We start from the raw sequence: 21,970 nt of genomic DNA on the forward strand, positions 1-21,970 counted from the left end.
AAAGAAGGACAGGACAGGCAAGGGAGAAATATTTACATGTGATGACTTTACCCTGGCGAAGAAGGACAGGACAGGCAAGGGAGAAATATTTACATGTGATGACTTTACCCTGGCGAAGAAGGACAGGACAGGCAAGGGAGTAATATTTACATGTGATGACTTTACCCTGGCGAAGAAGGACAGGACAGGCAAGGGAGTAATATTTACATGTGATGACTTTACCCTGGCGAAGAAGGACAGGACAGGCAAGGGAGAAATATTTACATGTGATGACTTTACCCTGACGTAGAAGGACAGGACAGGCAAGGGAGAAATATTTACATGTGATGACTTTACCCTGGCGAAGAAGGACAGGACAGGCAAGGGAGTAATATTTACATGTGATGACTTTACCCTGGCGAAGAAGGACAGGACAGGCAAGGGAGTAATATTTACATGTGATGACTTTACCCTGGCGAAGAAGGACAGGACAGGCAAGGGAGAAATATTTACATGTGATGACTTTACCCTGGCGAAGAAGGACAGGACTGGCAAGGGAGAAATATTTACATGTGATGACTTTACCCTGGCAAAGAAGGACAGGACAGGCAAGGGAGAAATATTTACATGTGATGACTTTACCCTGGCAAAGAAGGACAGGACAGGCAAGGGAGAAATATTTACATGTGATGACTTTACCCTGGCAAAGAAGGACAGGACAGGCAAGGGAGTAATATTTACATGTGATGACTTTACCCTGGCGAAGAAGGACAGGACAGGCAAGGGAGAAATATTTACATGTGATGACTTTACCCTGGCAAAGAAGGACAGGACAGGCAAGGGAGAACATGCACAACAGATAAAGTGAATGTAGTTTAATTGTGATATGAAAAAATGTTTTAATTTTATTTTCTTTTTACTGAGAGAGAGAGAGGTTAACATCTAGAATCCGTTTCTGGAATAGACAGACAATGTTATGACAGCTGAGGTTTGCAAAGCTGCTTGGGATTGCTGTTGGGATAGGATGGAAACGGGATGCTCTTTTCTAGCTGTTAAACTTAAGCAGAATAGGAAAAACTCATTTTTCTGCTGCTTAACAGAAATGCAATGTAATGCAAGTGTAAAAATCCTGAGCTCTGATTGGTCAGTCTGCATTCATAACAACAGGGATACTGTTATATCAATGTATTAGTTCAGGTACAATTTGTAGTTAATAATATATATAGGGTGTAGTTTTGTTTTTTATTAATCTCACTTTTTTCTGTCTTTAAATATTTGTTTATTCAATTCCTATATTTTATATTAATTAGTTAAACAAATACTATATTTTGAAAATTGTATACATTTTTTGATTTATATATTGTATACATTGATGAAAATAAACTTACTAAAATAAAAAAAAAGAATACATTTAAGTCTACACTGTTATTCATGGTAAGGTACTGGGGATATGGGTTATCTAGAATTTGGTCTTCTCATTTGGCTAAGTCATTCAGTTGTAACTTATGATAATGCCATGCCTGAATAAGTACTTAGTAGTATGATGTCATCTCTCCAGACAATGACATAAAACATCAATGGTTCCTGTTAGTAGTATGATGTCATCTCTCGAGACAATGACATAAAATATCAGTGGTTCCTGTTAGTAGTATGATGTCATCTTTTCAGACAATGACATAAAACATCAGTGGTTCCTGTTAGTAGTATGATGTCATCTCTCGAGACAATGACATAAAACATCATTGGTTCCTCTTAGTAGTATGATGTCATCTTTTCAGACAATGACATAAAACATCAATGGTTCCTGTTAGTAGTATGATGTCATCTTTTCAGGCAATGACATAAAACATTTTTGGTTCCTGTTAGTAGTATGATGTCATCTTTTCAGACAATGACATAAAACATTTTTAGTTCCTGGAAAGCCGGGGTGACTGCTGGGGAAAGCAAATGGTGAAAAGACCCACAACGATATTTAACTGCTGCTATCTAAAATTGACAACTGCACTTGTGACATTACTGCTTCATATATTGAATCTTAGTAACTATAACAATGCCCGTTATTTATCAACAAGTTACTCCTTCTGCTGCAGATTCACAAATTCATATTCTCATTAGGTTAGTAGAGTCTCAGGATCTAGGCTGAAATGAAAGCACCTTTTAGCTAGTGATCATATTTGAAGTTAGAGGACTGAAACAGAAGCATATATTGTGTCTAAGGACAGAGGCAATGAATTGAAAAACCTGCAGTCATGTAATCTTTCTACAGGTTCCTTAGACCACTGCATTTGAGGAGTTTTCTAAATATGACCAAGTTGACCGACTTTTGTACTCTTTCACATGTTTCTTAATGAACTGCTGACTGATGCACCCAGATTTGGTTATTATCTCCAGAAAATAGCGTTGAAACTTCACACCAATGAATGCATACAAAAGTGGATTAAGGCAGGCATGAAAATACCCGATACTTTGAGTAACAGATCGTGTAATGTCCAAAATGGATTCCATTTTGCAACCAAGGTCCAGTACTTCAAGTAATGTCAATGTGTCAGTAAAAAGTATTATGTTGTAAGGTGTCCAGCACAGAAAGAATGTAATAACAACTGCAATGATGACTTTAAGTGCTTTCACATTTTGTGATCTCTCAGAATAACATAATCTCTTGTATATACTAAAATAACAATACACCATAATCATAAATGGGATAAAAAAGCCAATGGCATGGTGTATAAAGCTTAATGAAACACGCCATGTTTTTGAACTCATTGTGTCAAAATTATGCACACATTCAAGACGGCCCATATAATGCACAACATCTACGAATAAGAAATCAGGAATTGTGATCATAATACACAACACCCACACAATAAGGCACACAATGGTGACTGACATTGTATTATGTTTGTTATGCATCTCAATGGCATGAACAATTGAGAGGTAGCGGCCAAAACTAATGATTCCAAGAAGAAATATTCCACAATAAAAATTGATTTTAAAATACAGCCCATGATTTTGCACATAGCATTTCCAAACACCCATCCATAAGCTGCTTGTGTAGCCCAGAAAGGCAAGGTCACGGCAAATAAGATATCAGCCAGAGCGAGATGAAGGATATAAATATCTGATGCAATCAGTGACTTCTTGTGTTTGATGAAAACAGCCACCACAATTCCATTTCCCAGAGTTCCCAGTACAAATATGAAAGAATAGAATATAGGAAGGAAGATTTTGTCAAAGGCTTGAACTTCGTAGGGGTAGCAGGGTGCATTACTTTTAAAGGTGTAACCATAATCATATGTGGTGTTGTAGTCAGAATAATCATAACTATCATCAAATGGTGTGATGGTTTGCCTTTCGTCCAGAAGAACCTGTAAACAACAGGGAGACAAAAGTAAACGATTATCCTACAAACTCTTCCTTGAATTTTGGTAAAATGTTTTATTTCATATTTCACCATTACATACAGGGACATTTTTTTCAGTCATGGTAATGTTTTAGCATTGCCATTCTGATGATGAAGACAATACAGTGATATAGTAATGCGCTAGTATGTAAATGCAATCATGAATCCTTTAAACAAAACTTTTTTTTATGGTGTGGTTTTCTTAACATATTAATGCATTCTAATTTTTTAAAAATATTTTCTACATAATATCATTGTAACACGGCTGATGAAGTAGTCATATCAAAACAGAAAGCGCCATAGAGCTGCCTCCAAATTTTTTTACATAATCAGTTGCGACAGTTTACATGACATGAGAAAAATATAAGTCCTCCACAAGTGTCAGGCATTGTTTCACATCTCTTAAGAAGAGCACTACTAGAGACTTATATTCTATTGGATTCATACATTGTATCTGCTAAAACCTTCAGTTACCCATGTAATAAAGAAACAAAATAACTAGACTTCTAGCAGTCTAATGGTGCAATTCCAAAACACTTTGTGTAGTATGCAAGGCATTTTACACAATTCACATGTTCAGGCAGTGTTTTATCAGTTCATAAGAGACAGAGTAGCTGCATGTTATTTAGTGAAAAGAACAAGTTTAAACCAATGCAGCACAAGGAGAAATATCAATGTGCAGAAGACAAATGTTGGGAAGTGCTGGACGGCTGATTCACTTAATCCCATATGTTATACTACAGGCAGTGCTTGGACCTATACTGCTAAGACAAACTCCATGGTAACATACACAATGATGCCACTGGTTTAGGTACTAGGGCTTAACTGACCACTACATTGTCAACTGCCTCCAGTTATAGCTGATGCTCATGTGTCATATACAAATGGCACTTGAAGGAATGTCTGACCTAACAGTGCCTTTGGACACCAAGGTAATTATTCTGGCCACAAGGGCATTTCAGCATTCAGCACTGATGCAGTGTAGTCCACTCAGTCATCTGCCTTCAGTATAAGAAAAAGTGCTGTGGTATAGTGGTATGCTGATTCAGCAAGTGGCTTCCGTGGCAGCAGCTTCATCTCTTTATAGTTAGACTCATTAATAAGTACTAAGCTAGCTGCCTTTACAAGCCATTTGAGCCTGACCAATTTCCCTTCAAAGGTGAGAATCAAATCACGTACTTTGTGCCTGGAAGATAAGCACCTTAACCAGCATGCTGACACCCATCTTTGCTCCTGAGTATCAGTGGTTGCATACATATTGTAATTAAAGCACTAGTCACGCCACAAAAGGATACCTGGCTGACAAAATCTGTGGCAATAGTGTCATATTAACAAGAAACACGCTGCCATATCAACAGTTCCTTTCTTAACGTCTGAGTTTTATTGCCCATAAGTTATAATGGTGGGGCTCAAACCTGGTTACCTTTATGAATAAGATTCTTGTTTTCATTATTTTCCCCAGAATCTATTAGTGTAAATCAGCAGAGGGAGGCATCTCTGCTTCTTGACTTGAGCCTTATCATTTTGGTAGACTTTTTACAATAGTTTCTGAGGTCACATAGTTTGTTCCAAGCTGCTTTTCTGTTGATGAGTGCTTTATGGGTATCTAAGGTAATCCAGGAGGTTGTCTTCCACTTAACTCATCAGGTTTTGTCTGGATAGAACTGATATTGCAATGACTGGAGATATTTCAGTCCTACACTGCAGTTTGTAATCTCAGTTGCCTACAGGTGATATATACACAGATGATTCTGATATTGGGCTTTGAAAGCCCTGCTTCTATTTATTGTTTTTTGATTATTGTTTTGTAAAGCACAGTGCACTTTGGTGGCATTTATTGTCTGTAAGGTGCTATATAAATAAATTTTGACTTGACTTGACTTCTAATACTATCTCCATGTATATTTGGTGTTTCTGGCAAACACCATAGACATGCTATAGTGATCATTTAGGGCAGGTGCCATGACAGCAGTCAAAACATTTTTAACCTGTTAGTGTAGTCCCATATAAGAATGGTCTGCTTGCCAGTACGTGAACTTGGTCTGCATATTCAAGAGTCAGTATTGTGAAACAATAATATATGCCTGTGAGCTGGGGCAAGTGGTCATCATGGCTATCACATGTCGTAATAAGTAACAGAATCACAAGTTTACAATGACATCATGAATATGGGGTGTACAAGTGGTCATCATGGCTATCACATGTTGTAATAAGTAACAGAATCACAAGTTTACAATGATATCATGAATATGGGGTGTACAAGTGGTCATCATGGCTATCACATGTTGTAATAAGTAACAGAATCACAAGTTTACAATGACATCATGAATATGGGGTGTGCAAGTGGTCATCATAGCTATCACATGTTGTATTAAGTAACAGAATCACAGGTTTACAATGACATCATGAATATGGGATGTACAAGTGGTCATCATAGCTATCACATGTTGTATTAAGTAACAGAATCACAAGTTTACAATGACATCATGAATATGGGGTGTACAAGTGGTCATCATGGCTATCACATGTCGCAATAAGTAACAGAATCACAAGTTTACAATGACATCATGAATATGGGGTGTACAAGTGATTATCATGGCTATCACATGTCGTAATAAGTAACAGAATCACAAGTTTACAATGACATCATGAATATCGGGTGTACAAGTGGTCATCATGGCTATCACATGTCATAATAATTAACAGAATCATTTGACCACCAATTCCACTGCCTAAGTGGAAAGCTTATCATTTATTTAGAATGGTCTGAGGGAGGGTATCCTTGGGGTTTAACCAATATTCAGAATTTTCATTTATATGCTTAATATATGAGTTATACTTATGTGATGGGTATATTTCTTTAGTTTACAATTCAAAATGAGGAAAACAGGCTAATACTAAGATTTTAAGTTCATGAACAATGTAAAATTAAATAGTACACTGGCCTAAGTAATTACCTATAGAGGTTGTACATGGGCATCTTTGAATACGTGCAGTGTTAGGGAGAGTAAACTTAATACATATATAGAAAAAAACAAAATTCACAGCATCTTCCAAATAAAACTTGTAATCCATAAAACAAAGCAGCTTTTCAGGCAAAACAATAAAGCCCTGAGCAGAGCAAGCTTAGAAAAATTGTGAAAAAACCCACGGATGGCTCAGTACACTTCAGTTTGCTTAATTCCACAGAAACACAGCACATTAACGCTCCACCATATGTTTTCATTTTAAAAATCACTTCCTCAGATGTGGGCTGTTCAAACTACTAGTACTTTTATACCATTCACTTAATTACATTGATTAGGTTAATGAATTAATTAAAAGGTTAATTTAGTTTAAAACCAAAACTTTTCTTGTTGTATCTCTCTGTATTGCCACAGTAAAACACATTTAATATTACAGTGTTTGATGAATAAATATGTATGACTAAAAATGTTTTGAATAAAACATCCTTAAAACACTTGACCACAAAGAATAAATTATAAAGTTAAAATACTATTAGAAACATGTTAATAGAACTCAATGGTTAAAATTACCAACTTGAATATTTACTTTAAATGAACTTGATCCTTCATCCAGTGGATAAATCGTGAAATTACAAGTATTATAAAAACTGCATTGTAAGCCAAAGGCAAATTGAATAGCATCACTCAGTTAAAAGAATGTTAAAAACAGGAAAATGTTGTTCTTCTTTCGGCTTTTCCCGGTTAGGGGTTGCCACAGCGGAACTCTGATCCGCTAATGATTGGCAGTAGATTTTTATGGTGCCGAGGTGCCAGCTTGATGCCCAACCTTCAACGAAGGCACGCCCATTCAAGCATGTCTTTCAAATGCCACTCGACCACAGGGAGGACATGCAGACTCTACACAGAAGGCGCTCCAGCTGAGAATCGAATGGGAGAACCTCTTGCTGTGAGGCGACAATGCCACCGCTGCACCTCCACTACTGTTAAAAACAGGAAAATATAAGGGAAAAATAAATTCAATACCTTTGATAAATGAGTATAACACTTGTGTTTATAACATATTACAGACCCAACTTTTTAATAAAAATACAAATACAAAAAAAGCTTAAACACCAAATGTAGCTATTGGAAAACATAGGTAAAAACATGATAAAATTCAACATAAAGTGCAAATGTATGTCACAGTTTTGCCACTCTCAATTTTAATAATGGGGCTATGGAGATATGTTCATTGAGACCCAGTGGCTTATTGGCCTCCAAACTTATCTGCCACCATAATTCTCTGTCCTCCAAACATTCCTCCGATAAACCCCCTCTGCCACTCTTTTCCACCCTTTCTATCACAAAAAATGTATCACATGTATTTTCACAGCTTTGTTTGTGTTTGTACAGTGCATTAGTCTGTTTGTTTGTTTCTAGGTCATATATATGTTCGTATACCCTTCTCCTGAGCTTGCGCTCTGTCTTCCCTATATAGAATGCTTCACAGGTTTGACATTTTGCTAAATATACAAGTCCAAAGGAGTCACAGTTATTAAAATCCTTGCCTTCCAGGGTGATCCCCCTGCTTTCCAAATACACACGTTCTGCATTGCTAATGTATGCACACTGTTGACAATGTCCACATTTGAACGTTCCCCTCCTTTTTCTCCGTCTTTGAACTTCTTGGTGTGCACCATTTTCCAATAAAAGTTTTAAGTTACTTGAATTCTTATAAACTTCTCTTAGCTTTTCATTCTTTAGTTTCTATAAGTCAGTAAATGCTAAACATTTATTCCATTCCTTTTCTATAGTTTGTCTTACCGTTTTTGCACATGCATTATACTCCAAGATGAGTGCACTGCCCAAATTGTCATTTGCCTTTTTTACTGGGCCTACCGTATCAAATACTGATAATCGTAATGTTGGCCTAAAATCATTTAGTCTCCTTTCTGTCAGTTCTGTCTCAATTTTGCCTATCATGTCATCTGGGTATTTCCTCATTTTAAACATTTTCCTAAGTAAACTTTTTTTCCTTTTCAAAGTCTTCGTCTCTGGACGTCATCCTGCAGGCCCTAATATATTGTCCCTTAACTATATTTTTCTTGGAGTACAAAGGTTGAGCACTTTCAAAGCGCAAATAAGAGTTAGAATAGGTACTCTTTCTATACACCCTGGAATTAAAACGTGAGTTTTCCTTGTATATTTCTATATCCAAGTACTCCAGCTTCTCATAATTTATTCTGTAGGTAAATTCAATAAAATTAGCACTGTTGTTAATATATTCAATACATTTTTCTATTTCTTCTTTTGGCCCTTCCCATAGGATACATGTTGTCCAGGAATGTTCTATAAAGTAACTAATTGTTATTGTATATTGATTCGGTTATCATCTTCTCTCCCCATTTGGCTAAGACCAAATTGGCATAGGTGGCTGCACAAGCGGCATCCATCGCTACTCCTTTCTTCTGGTGAAAGAATTCACCTTTGAAGTAAATGAAGTTGAACTTTAGAACCAAATCTATAAGCCCCATCACCACAGTACACTCATCGTGGGTTAAAGTCTCATCCTCAAAAATTAGTTCTTCCGGGTATCTTAGTCCATCACTGTGGGGGATGCTTGAGAACAAATCTACAATGTCAATTGTTAGGAAACATAAATTCTCATTACATAGATCATGATTCAATGTCCTTAGAAGATCCCAAGAATCTCTCAAAATGTTGGTTCTCTTGAGCCACAGTTTCTTAAACTTAGCATCCAAGAATTTGGCTAGGGGTAATGTTTTGGAACCCTCATCCGAAACTATTGACCTAAAAAGGGGGATCCATTCCATTCTTATGTATTTTTGGGGATCCCAAAATTAGTAGGAATTTTAGGTTTATCCACTTTTAAATATTCATATGTCTTCCTATCTAACAATCCATCTAATAACAAACTTTCTAAGGCCATATCTAGCCTTCTGTAACTAATATTAATTTCATTTTTTGAAACTGTGGAGTATTTATTAGGGTCTCTTAAGAGTTCACTCATTTCCCCTCATAGTCAGAGGTGCTTATCAATACTATCCCCCCACCTTTGTCTGGTTTCATAATTCTTAAGCCTGAATCCCCTCTTAATTCATCAAGGATGCTGCTTTCAGCCTGGCTTAAGTTCCTTATATAGTGTACTTTCCCATACTTCTTTCTTATTTCAGTCTCGAGTATATTCTCTAAATTTTTTTTATCTGGGGGTGCAATGGGGGATTGTATGTACTTCTTTTTACCAGATCTCCTGGTTCAGAGTTTTTATTCTGATCAAATATAACCTGGAAGTTAATTTTCCTAGTAAAAGTTTTAGCATCCATAATTGTTTTGGTTAAATCTCCCCTTCTACTTGGAATAAACTTGGTTCCCTTTGATAAGAGACTAAAATGTTCTTTGGTTAAGAAAATATGAGTAACATTGTATATATTAAAATGTTCTAAAGTATATCTGTAGGGGTTCATTTCATCTTGCAGAATGGAATTGTTTTCCAAGTCAGGGAGGTTGGTACTGAGTTGTCCTAGAACCTCCCCCTCATCTTTCTTGCTCCCCCCCGAAAATTTGTGTACCTATATTGTTCATAACCCTCCCTATTCCTTAGTCTCTCTGACCTATGCAAGGGGGGGTATTCAGAGACATCATCTAAATCCGTAACCCACTCACTAACTACTGCATTATCCTGGTTATCATTATCTGTTGTTTCTTCCATATTGTTAAACTAAATAATCCACAAATGAGCCAAAAAGGTCCGCAAAGCACTAAAACCAATAAAAAGTAAAAGAGAACCTTGGAGGGTACAAAATAAAGTGTAAGGACAGCTATTACTTCAAATATTTATTAAAGGTTTTCTCTCCACAGTGTAAGACAATACAGCACATATGCACATAAATGCTCCATAGAAACAGTCCGTTTTTGTTTTAAAACTTCATCGGATGTGGGCTGGTTGACACACTACAGGTATTTAAAAGCTTATCAATCAAGGCTGATTCAATCAAAACACATTTATCATGGCATATCAGTTAAATTCACTAAAGCTGATTTTAAAAAGACATTAAACCCGAGGTACACGTGATCAAGAACAATGTAAATAATGTATGAAAAGTGTACTCAGTGTATAGAACTGAAAAATCTTCCAATAAATATTAATGAAAACAGAACTGTTCATTCATTTAGGCTACTAAAATTTTAAAATTAATACACCATCATAATAGTAATATAAATTAAAAAACACACAAGGCCATGGTAAACTTGATAATACCACCCACCATCTTGTGGTAAATTCCCGTACCTGAATTCAAAAAGGCATTCTAAAACTTTTACTTTGCACTTGTTTGAGACTAATAAAAACTAATACAGTTAAAAATTAATACAATATTAATACATTAATAAAAATTGCTGTACATTTTAAATAAAGAACATATAATAAATACATATATAAATATATAATTAATACCTTGTAAATATCCATAAAAACTCATAATTTCTCTGTTTAAAAAAAATCCAATAGAGCAACCAAAGATATAAGTAAATGAATGAAAGGCTAGTACGACAGTGCAAAAACTCATATCCAAGGGCTTTAGAATTTAGCAGCTCTTAGTTTAAGAAGAGGGGCTATCGAAATACAGTCATTTAGCCCTGACCACCTATTAGTTTGCAAAGTTATTTGCCACCAGACCTCTCTGTATTCGATTGTTTCTTCCCAAAGACCACCTCTTGTCCTTCTTCACATTCTCTAATACAAAAATAAATAATTTGCACCCAAGCATTCTGTTTGATGTTTGTAAAGTGCATTTGCTTCTTTTTTATTCTGTTCTTCATATAAATGCTCAGAATTCTTCTTTTTAATTTACGCTCCGTCTTTCCCACATAGAATGCTTGACAGCACATACATTTTGCTAGGTACACTATCCCTGTATCTTCACAGTTACTATATGTTTTGCCCTCTATTAACATTTTTCTGCATTCCAAGTAAAAGGTTTCTTTATTGCGAATATATGGACATTGGGCACAGTGCCCACATTTGAATGTTCCTTTTCTTCTCAAATTGTTACTACCTGTTCCTGTCATACCATTCCTTTCCAATAAGTTCTTTAAACTACTAGAGTTCTTATAAACCACTTTTAACTTTTCATTAGTTATTCTATCTAGGTCCTTAATGGAAATGAACCTGTCCCATTCTTTTTCTATTATACTTTTTACTAAGGTAGAACTTGCATTAAATTCTATGACCAGGGCCCTGTTGAACCCCTCATCCACTTTCAATTGTTGCTCAATACTTTCTTTATTAATACCTAAAATGGGGCAAAATTTCCCTTCTCTTCCTTCTAGGACTTCCTTCTCCACTTTCTCAATTAAGGTACTTTGGTAGTTTCTTTTCTTAAACATTTGGTTCAAAGTTTTCATTTCCTCCATAAAACCTTCATTATTTGAGGTCATTCTGGATGATCTAATGTATTGTCCCCAAACCAAGTTTCTTTTCTGGTGTGCGGGGTGAGCACTATTATAGTGCAAGTAAGGGTTTGAGTAAGTAATTTTCCTATACACTTTTGAGTGGAACCTATTGTCCTTCTTATATATCTCAACATTTAAGTAATTGAGTTTTTCATCATCTATTTTGTGTGTAAACTCCAAAAAAACAGGTACTTTTACTCAAAAACTCTATAACGTTACTAATTTCTTCCTTTGGTACCTTCCAAAATATACAAATATCATCCAGAAACCTCTTGTAGAAGACCATTTTGAGCTAAATATAGAAACTAGCACCCATTTTACTTCCCATTTCTCTAAAATCAAGTTTGCATATGTGGGAGCACAAGCTGCCCCCATGGCCACTCCCTTGATTTGGTGAAAATACTCTCCTTTAAAATACAAGAAATTGTATTTTAACACCAAATCCAACAACTGTATAATCACCATACACTCATTACGTGTTAAACTGCCATCCTCAAAAATTAATTCCTCTAACATTACCTTTCCTTGCTCCAGTGGAATGCAGGAAAATAGGTCCACTATATCAGTAGTAAGATAATGCATATCATCCATGTATATGTCTTGTTTCACACTCCTTAAAAAGTCTCATGAATCTCTAAGGATATTATTACGTTTTAGCCATATATTTTTCAACTTAGAGTCTATATATTTTGCAAAGGGTAAGGTTTTTGACCCTTCTTCTGAAACAATTGGTCTAAGTGGTGGATCCATTCCAGTCTTGTGTACTTTGGGAATCCCAAATATAGTGGGTATGCTTGTTTTTTCCACTTTCAAATATTTCAGAATTTTGTTGTCAATTAGACCTTCTGTGTATAAATCCTCTAGGACCGTGTCAATCCTTGCATAATCTATGTTGAATTCATTTTTGGAACTACTGGTGTACCTGTCAGGGTCTCTGAGAATATCATTCATTTTCCCCTCACACATAAGAGTGTCCATTAAAACCATGCCACCCCCTTTGCCTGGTTCATTATACGTATGTCTGTGTCTTTCCTTAGTTGCATTAAAAGTTTGTGCTCTCATCCTTCTAAGTTTTTCTTAAACCTAACTTTATTAAAGTTATTTCTAATTTCATTTTCAACCAGGCTCTCAAAATTTTTTTATTTGAGGGTGTAAAAGAGGATTATATGTACTCTTTTTCACTAAATTGTTAGGCCTCATAACCAGAGCATTTATGTGCTTATGTGCTGTATTGTCTTACACTGTGGAGAGAAAACCTTTAATAAATATTTGAAGTAATAGCTGTCCTTACGCTTTATTGTGGACCCTCTGAGGTTCTCTTTTACTTTTTATTGGTTTTAGTGCTTTGTGGGCCTTTTTGGCTCATTTGTGGATTATTTAGTTTAATTTTGCCATGGAAGGGGCCATGAGCTTGGATATCAAAGGAGTGAACCAATGTGATGCCATTGGTCAAACGAGGAAGCTGATTGGCCAATTGTCACCGTTGATCGACTTGTTGATGCCTCTTTGTGCTTCATTGGTGGATGCAGTTGCCAATACACAAGATATGAGGAACCAGGAAGTGAATAGAGGCAGAATTTTATGACACCGAGAAGATGGCACAATTGCTGGAACTAGTGCTTGCCTTACAAATTGTGGAAATGCAATGGATTTTCGGCAAACACCAAATATCCCGAGACAATCCCAGGAGCTAGGACAATCTAGTCTCAACACCAGCCCATTGCTTCGGCTTGGGCAGGAGGCGCATTTATCAACTGAAAAAATGGATTGTAATAACTTTAATCTTAAGGAATGGGTCCAGGTCAGTTTTTCAATTAATTTTAAGGAGAAAAATATTAAACCTAAGCCAGCAGCTGATTCTTATAGGAACCAGCTTGGCAAGTTTGAGAAACTTTTATTTAAATACAAAATGTTGGACATTGAAAACAGCTATTTAAAGGAATGTGTTAATGAAAACATTGTTCCCAAGGGGCTCAGAGTATGTAAATTCCCAAACAATGTGGTCCTAGGGAGCAGTTTTCACAAGGAATTAATTATTTTCAATAGGTGTGGGCTGGAAGTTTTGAAAAGCATGACTGAAGAAAATAACAGGGTAAAATGGGATTTATTAAAAGAGATAGACATGTTAAATATTAGCATTCAGGATGATATTATATTTGGAATTGTGGAAGAAAGGGAGAAATATTATAAGATTAGGAAAGGCACTGATGACCAATGTGGTGAACTAGTGCAAAGGAAAATCAAAAAACTTGAAAGAGATTTAGTAGAATATATGAATAATACTAGTTACCCTATGCCCAGAACTAGGCCTAGATTTTGGGACCGTAAACAGGCTAACAGTGGGGAAGAAGAAATACACAATGAATACCCAAGGGCAAATGATGAGGTAGGTTACCTGGAAGATTTTAATAATTATCCCCCTCTAAGGAGGTCTGAAAGGCTCCGGAATAAAGGTGATTCTGAACCAAACCAGTACTACTCAAATTTTCAGGGGGGCAACAAGAAGTGGGAGGGGGAGGTACTAACAAACATAGGTACCACCAGCCCCAATTTGGAAAATGAAGTTATCATGCAATCCCTTTAGGTTCATTAAAGGTGACTTTAGTATATATAATTTTAGTTCTATTGAATTAAATGATCAATATTTTAATTTATTATCCAGAGGTATGAAATTCATACCTCTAATAAAAGGTGAACTTACTAAAATTTTATTAGATTTTAAGGTATTCTTAAGAAAGATTAATTTTCAACTTATTTTTAATGACACGGTTATGAGGCCTAATAATTTAGTGAAAAAGAGTACATATAATCCTCCTTTACACCCTCAAATAAAAAAATTTTGAGAGCCTGGTTGAAAATGAAATTAGAAATAACTTTAATAAAGTTAGGTTTAAGAAAAACTTAGAAGGATGAGAGCACAAACTTTTAATGGAACTAAGGAAAGACACAGACATATGTATAATGAACCAGGCAAAGGGGGTGGCATGGTTTTAATGGACACTCTTATATGTGAGGGGAAAATGAATGATATTCTCAGAGACCCTGACAGGTACACCAGTAGTTCCAAAAACGAAATCAACATAGCTTATGCAAGGACTGACACGGTCCTAGAGGATTTATTATAGAAAAACAAAAACGAAATCAACATAGCTTATGCAAGGACTGACACGGTTCTAGAGGATTTATACACAGAAGGTCTAATTGACAACAAAATTCTGAAATATCTGAAAGTGGAAAAACCAAGCATACCCACTATATTTGGGATCCCAAAGTACACAAGACTGGGATGGATCCACCACTTAGACCAATTGTTTCAGAAGAAGGGTCAAAAACCTTACCCCTTGCAAAATATATAGACTCTAAGTTGAAAAATATATGTAATAATATCCTTAGAGATTCATGAGACTTTTTAAGGAGTATGAAACAAGACATATACACGGATATATATTACCTTACTACTGATATAGTGAACCTATTTTCCTGCATTCCACTGGAGGAAGGAAAGGTAATGTTAGAGGAATTAATTTTTGAGGATGGCAGTTTAACACGTAATGAGTGTATGGTGATTATACAGTTGTTAGATTTGGTGTTAAAATACAATTTCTTGTATTTTAAAGGAGAGTATTTTCACCAAATCAAGGGGGTGGCCATGGGGGCAGCTTGTGCTCCCACATATGCAAACTTGATTTTAGCAAAATGGGAAGAAAAATGGGAGCTAGATTTTATATTTAGCTCAAAATGGTCTTCTACAAGAGGTTTCTGGATGATATTTGTATATTTTGGAAGGCACCAAAGGAAGAAATTAGTAACATTATAGAGTTTTTGAGTAAAAGTACCTGTTTTTTTGGAGTTTACACACAAAATAGATGATGAAAAACTCAATTACTTAAATGTTGAGATATATAAGAAGGACAATAGGTCCCACTCAAAAGTGTATAGGAAAATTACTTACTCAAACCCTTACTTGCACTATAATAGTGCTCACCCCGCACACCAGAAAAGAAACTTGGTTTGGGGACAATACATTAGATCATCCAGAATGACCTCAAATAATGAAGGTTTTATGGAGGAAATGAAAACTTTGAACCAAATGTTTAAGAAAAGAAACTACCCAAGTACCTTCATTGAGAAAGTGGAGAAGGAAGTCCTAGAAGGAAGAGAAGGGAAATTTTGCCCCATTTTAGGTATTAATAAAGAAAGTATTGAGCAACAATTGAAAGTGGATGAGGGGTTCAACAGGCCCCTGGTCATAGAATTTAATGCAAGTTCTACCTTAGTAAAAAGTATAATAGAAAAAGAATGGGACAGGTTCATTTCCATTAAGGACCTAGATAGAATAACTAATGAAAAGTTAAAAGTGGTTTATAAGAACTCTAGTAGTTTAAAGAACTTATTGGAAAGGAATGGTATGACAGGAACAGGTAGTAACAATTTGAGAAGAAAAGGAACATTCAAATGTGGGCACTGTGCCCAATGTCCATATATTCGCAATAAAGAAACCTTTTACTTGGAATGCAGAAAAATGTTAATAGAGGGCAAAACATATAGTAACTGTGAAGATACAGGGATAGTGTACCTAGCAAAATGTATGTGCTGTCAAGCATTCTATGTGGGAAAGACGGAGCGTAAATTAAAAAGAAGAATTTACGAGCATTTATATGAAGAACAGAATAAAAAAGAAGCAAATGCACTTTACAAACATCAAACAGAATGCTTGGGTGCAAATTATTTATTTTTGTATTAGAGAATGTGAAGAAGGACAAGAGGGGTGGTCTTTGGGAAGAAACAATCGAATACAGAGAGGTCTGGTGGCAAATAACTTTGCAAGCTAATAGGTGGTCAGGGCTAAATGACTGTATTTCGATAGCCCCTCTTCTTAAACTAAGAGCTGCTAAATTCTAAAGCCCTTGGATATGAGTTTTTGCACTGTCGTACTAGCCTTTCATTCATTTACTTATATCTTTGGTTGCTCTATTGTATTTTTTTTAAACAGAGAAATTATGTGTTTTTATGGATATTTACAAGGTATTAATTATATATTTATATATGTATTTATTATATGTTCTTTATTTAAAATGTACAGCAATTTTTATTAATGTATTAATATTGTATTAATTTTTAACTGTATTAGTTTTTATTAGTCTCAAACAAGTGCAAAGTAAAAGTTTTAGAATGCCTTTTTGAATTCAGGTATGGGAATTTACCACAAGATGGTGGTATTATCAAGTTTACCATGGCCTTGTGTGTTTTTTAATTTATATTACTATTATGATGGTGTATCAGTTTTAAAGTTTTAGTAGTCTAAATGAATGAACAGTTCTGTTTTAATTAACATTTATTGGAAGATTTTGCAGTTCTATACACTGAGTACACTTTTCATACATTATTTACATTGTTCTTGATCACGTTTACCTCGGGTTTAATGTCTTTTTTAAATCAGCTTTAGTTAATTTAACTGATAAGCCCTGATAAATGTGTTTTGATTGGATCAACCTTGATTGGCAAGCTTTTAAATACCTGTAGTGTGTCAACCAGCCTACATCCGATGAAGTTTTAAAACAAAAACGGACTGTTCCTATGGAGCATTTATGTGCTTATGTGTTGTATTGTCTTACACTGTGGAGAGAAAACCTTTAATAAATATTTGAAGTAATAGCTGTCCTTATACTTTATTGTGGACCCTCCGAGGTTCTCTTTTAGTCCTTCCATATTGTTGTTACTTCATGTCCTTCCCTTCTTCTTTGGGTTTGGGTAACTTACCTAATTTTTATATTCATTAAGGTCCCTTTCTAGCTTTTTTATTTTTCTCTTAACTAAGTTATCACAATCATTACTTGTATCAATAAAAATATTGTCATATTTCATTCTTTCTTCAGGAATTGTAAAAATCAAATAATTTTTTATGCATTCATTTAAAATGTCAATCTCTTTGAACAATTCAGCTTTAATCCTAACATTTTCTTCAATCATACGTCTTAATATATCTAGCCCACATCTGTTAAAAACTTCTAAAAGGTCATTGTGAAATATACTTCTCTCAGTCACATTGTTAGGATATTTAAATACCCTTAGTCCCTTGGGGACTATTCCTTCACTTATACATTCATATAAATAACTATTTTCAATATCCAGACTTTTGTATTTGTATAACACCTTTTGCGGTCTATAAAGTTTGGTTTTGTAAGAGTCAGTAACTGGTCCAGGTTTAACTACTTCTTCACGAAAATTCATTGAAAAACTGACCTGTAACCATTCCATTTAGTCTGTCCGTTTAGGTCTATTTCCCTGAACTGCCGCTGAATCTTGTCCTGCCATTATACCAGCTGAATTGTTGTTATTGAACTCACAAGCCTGGTTAGAGTTCCTTAAAAGCCTCAGTGTGCTTGAAAAACGTGCATCTGGGCTTTTATTTCCATTTATATTGCTCGTACCCTGTCTGTTCTGCATCACATTAACATTATTTTCTTTTTGCCATCCTCTTGCTCCATTGCAAGCAGCAGCTTCCTGGTTGAGCTGCCCTTGCATCTGTGATGCTACTGTCATCATTGATTGGCTGAGAGGCACCAACAGATCTATCAGTTGTGTAAGTTGACCAATCATCTTCCTAGTCTGCCTGATTTCCTCCTTTTCGTGCCGCCCTTCACTGCTCAAACTTGTTTCACCTTCCATGAATATCAGAAACCAAGAAAAAACAAAATTCACAGCAGCTTCTAAATAAAACTTGTAATCCACAAAATGAAGCAGCTTTTCAGGCAAAACAATAAAGCCCTGAGCAGGGCAAGCTTAGAAAATTGGGGAAAAAAACACAGATGGCTCAGTACACTTCAGTTCACTTTATTCCACGGAAAGACAGCACATTAACACTCTACCATACATTTTTGTTTTAAAAATCACTTCCTTAGATGTTGTCTGTTCAAACTACTAGTACTTTTATAACATTCACTTAATTACATTGATTAGTTAATGAATTCATTAAAAGGTTAATTTAGTTTAAAACCAAAAACTGATTGAGGTGAGGAAAAACATATAGTTTCAGAACTGGTCATAAAAATCTGCTCAGAATGGGAGCTTGGGTGTTTCACAATGGAGCAGGGTTGTGTTCCAATCTCCAGGTCTCTAAAGACCCCCTCCCCCAAAAAAATGACATAACTACTACTTAGGAAAATTATCCCAAACCCTAAAACCTCTTAGAAAACAATCAAGGGGAAACAATTACCCCTCCACCGAGGAAGCTATAGAAATGAACTAATAACCAACATGTTTGTAAGCTGCCTCCAATGTTTCTCTTTGATAGGATACCTCTAAACAGGGGTGCAGGACCAATGTGTTTCTCTAGAGGAAGTCAAATTGGGAATACTGTGTCCATTTTTAGGGGGGGGTGCTGCTTATGGCTACTGTATGTGCTCACAAAACCTCAAAAAGTCTACCAGAGTAAAATGTCTGGAAAACAAGTGACACCCCTTGCTTATAAGGGCTTATCATCATACGGGCTTGTGTCAAAGCTTAGATTACATCTCTGCTTACCCTAGATGAACATGAAACTCCCACAGTCAGCCTACATCAGGGAAATTTCTTCCCTGCTGTCAAACCCTCAATGGACACATAACTGCTTTTATCCCAGAAGTGTGGGACCTCATCAGGTACTAGAGCTTTACTTATACTCAACTAAAACAGTAATTGTTTGAAAATCTAAAAGGATATCATGTTAAAAAATCAGTACTGGTATTATCAAAAGACCAGACCACACAAGGATAAAGTAATGCTGAAGGTGAACAAAATGGATAGAACCATCCAACCATATCTACTAAAAGTCAGGCCAGGACCAGGAACACAGTTACATATATATGTATACGTTATGCATGTATATATATTTATGTGTGTGTATGTATGTATGCGCATGTGTGCATTGGGATGGTGTATAAAACTTCCTCAAGATGCAGATCAGTGAAACAGAGTTATCAACTCCTGATCCAGCAAAATTCAGGAATAGGCTGTAATGGCCCTGAACGTTGGTAAGTACAAAACTCTCTCATAATCATGTACTCCAATAGGATCTATCTATCTATATATATATATATATATATATATATATATATATATATATATATATACATATCTATATATGGGTCTACTTCATTTCACCTAACTTCCAATTCACTGACTTTCATTTCACTGACCCCATTTCACTGACAGTTCATTTGACTGACAAGTATTATTAGCAAGAAAATGGAATATGCCCCCTTCCCCACTGTAGTGCGACTCTGGAGTTAGAATATATAGTTGGGGGGTGTGGGGGGCGCAGCCCCCCACTTCATTTCATATCATATTGTTAAGTTTTGATATAATATTGCTTAGTAAAAGAAAAGTAAGTGGGGGACTTCGCCCCACACACCCCCCATTGTAGGGCACTGTGCCCCCCACACCCCCCAACTATATATTCTAACTCCAGGGTCGCACTACAGTGGGGAAGGGGGCATATTCCATTTTCTTGCTAATAATACTTGTCAGTCAAATGAACTGTCAGTGAAATGAAGTGTCAGTGAAATGAAATTTCAGACATTTGGTCTCAGTCAAATGGGAGTCAGTGAATTGGAAGTTAGGTGAAATGAAGTAGACCCATATATATATATATATATATATATATATATATATATATATATATATATATATATATATATATATAGGTCTACTGAAAAGAAAAACAAATGACCTAAATATTGACATTCAAAAGATCAGCCACAAAAGGGCGACTTTACAAATGCTATTATGCATGTGCCGAGCAGAAATCTTGGCACATGCAAAACAAACTTTTGAAAAATAACGTTAAACATCATTTTTTTGCAAGCAGACAGGCCCCCATTCACTTCCCACATCCGTTTGAACTCTGCTCTTGAGGTGTGTGTGTGTGTGTGCGTAAATAACATGATGTTTTACTAAATAAATAAGCTTCAAGGAAATCCTATAACATAGTATCTGATACTTCTATATTGTTATTAATACATAATAGATGTTGGATTTCTTTTAAAAACATTCCTTAAAATCTTTTAATTTTGTTATATAAGCTGTAATCTGTTATGGAAAATAAATTTTATAGGCTTAACCAAAATCAGAAAAGTGATAGATTATTGTCTGATAACGGTCATGAGTCTACAATGACAGTCTCTAATCTTGAAACTAAGTAATTTGAAACAAAAATGTATCAATTTTAGACTGTGCATCAAATCCATATGAATAATGTGCACATGTCAGAGCATGTGGTTCCAAACAAATTGTTCACATCGTTAAGATTAGTTATTTCAGAAAAATGTAGTAACACCTGAGCTGAAGCAGAAATTTTTGTTTTGTTTTGTTAGTGGCAGTAATATCATTTTTACACAATATACATTTAAAGTTTCCAGCTTTAATAAGACTACCTCTCACATATGAAACTATTATATCTAAATAAACCAATAAAGCAAATAGTAAACCACAGGATAAAAGTCCTGTTGCCAAAAAAACAGCAAACAATAATCCACAATAAAATATAGCAGCGAGACAACCAGGCAGTCCTTCTTTTTCTTTTTTCATAAATTTATTAGCAAAGATAAAAACATCAAAATGGGTAAGCGCTTTCACTAATGAGCTTTGTCAGACCATCTAACGTATATCCCAAGCAGCACACTTTATATTTAAATCAACTTTTCATTATCCAATCATATTAAGACACCAATCAAGCTCACAAAAAAGTTAAAGGAGCATGGCAAACATTTTAAAACATTTTTTAAAAGTGTGCAATAGTCACCAAGTACCAGTACTAATATAAACATTCAGAATAAAAAAAACTGTAAGCATTCAGAATAATTTTTTTTTTTTTAAGTAAAAATACTGGAGGTAAAAACAAAATCTAGAAATGTGGCATATATAAATATAAATGTAAATATATGTGCTACTTATGTACCCTCCGCTTTTTAAGCAGTGGTTTTAATGAAGCCTTCTCATTCAATCTTTTTCCCCTATCAGCCCTAAGGGTGATAATCCAGTTAGTTTCCTTACATTCTGTATGGTTCCTAATATCACCTTCCCTAACATGTGGCTCTATCACTTCCAAAACTCTAAAGTTGAACCTATGTGTTTCCCCTACCTGTATAATGTGTTTAGAGAGAGCATTATGATCTGCCTTAACTCTAACACTGTA

At 35.3% G+C, this 21,970-nt stretch overlaps 1 pseudogene; it reads right to left on the reverse strand.

Annotated features, from left to right (window-relative positions):
* Positions 1-1,356: 1,356 nt before the first annotated feature.
* LOC122814019 overlaps positions 1,357-21,970 on the reverse strand; it is a 134,915-nt pseudogene continuing 114,301 nt past the window's right edge.

The sequence above is a fragment of the Protopterus annectens genome, chromosome 10.part0, assembly GCF_019279795.1.
Source record: "Protopterus annectens isolate FY-2018-M chromosome 10.part0, PAN1.0, whole genome shotgun sequence".
Classification (NCBI taxonomy): domain Eukaryota; kingdom Metazoa; phylum Chordata; order Ceratodontiformes; family Protopteridae; genus Protopterus; species Protopterus annectens.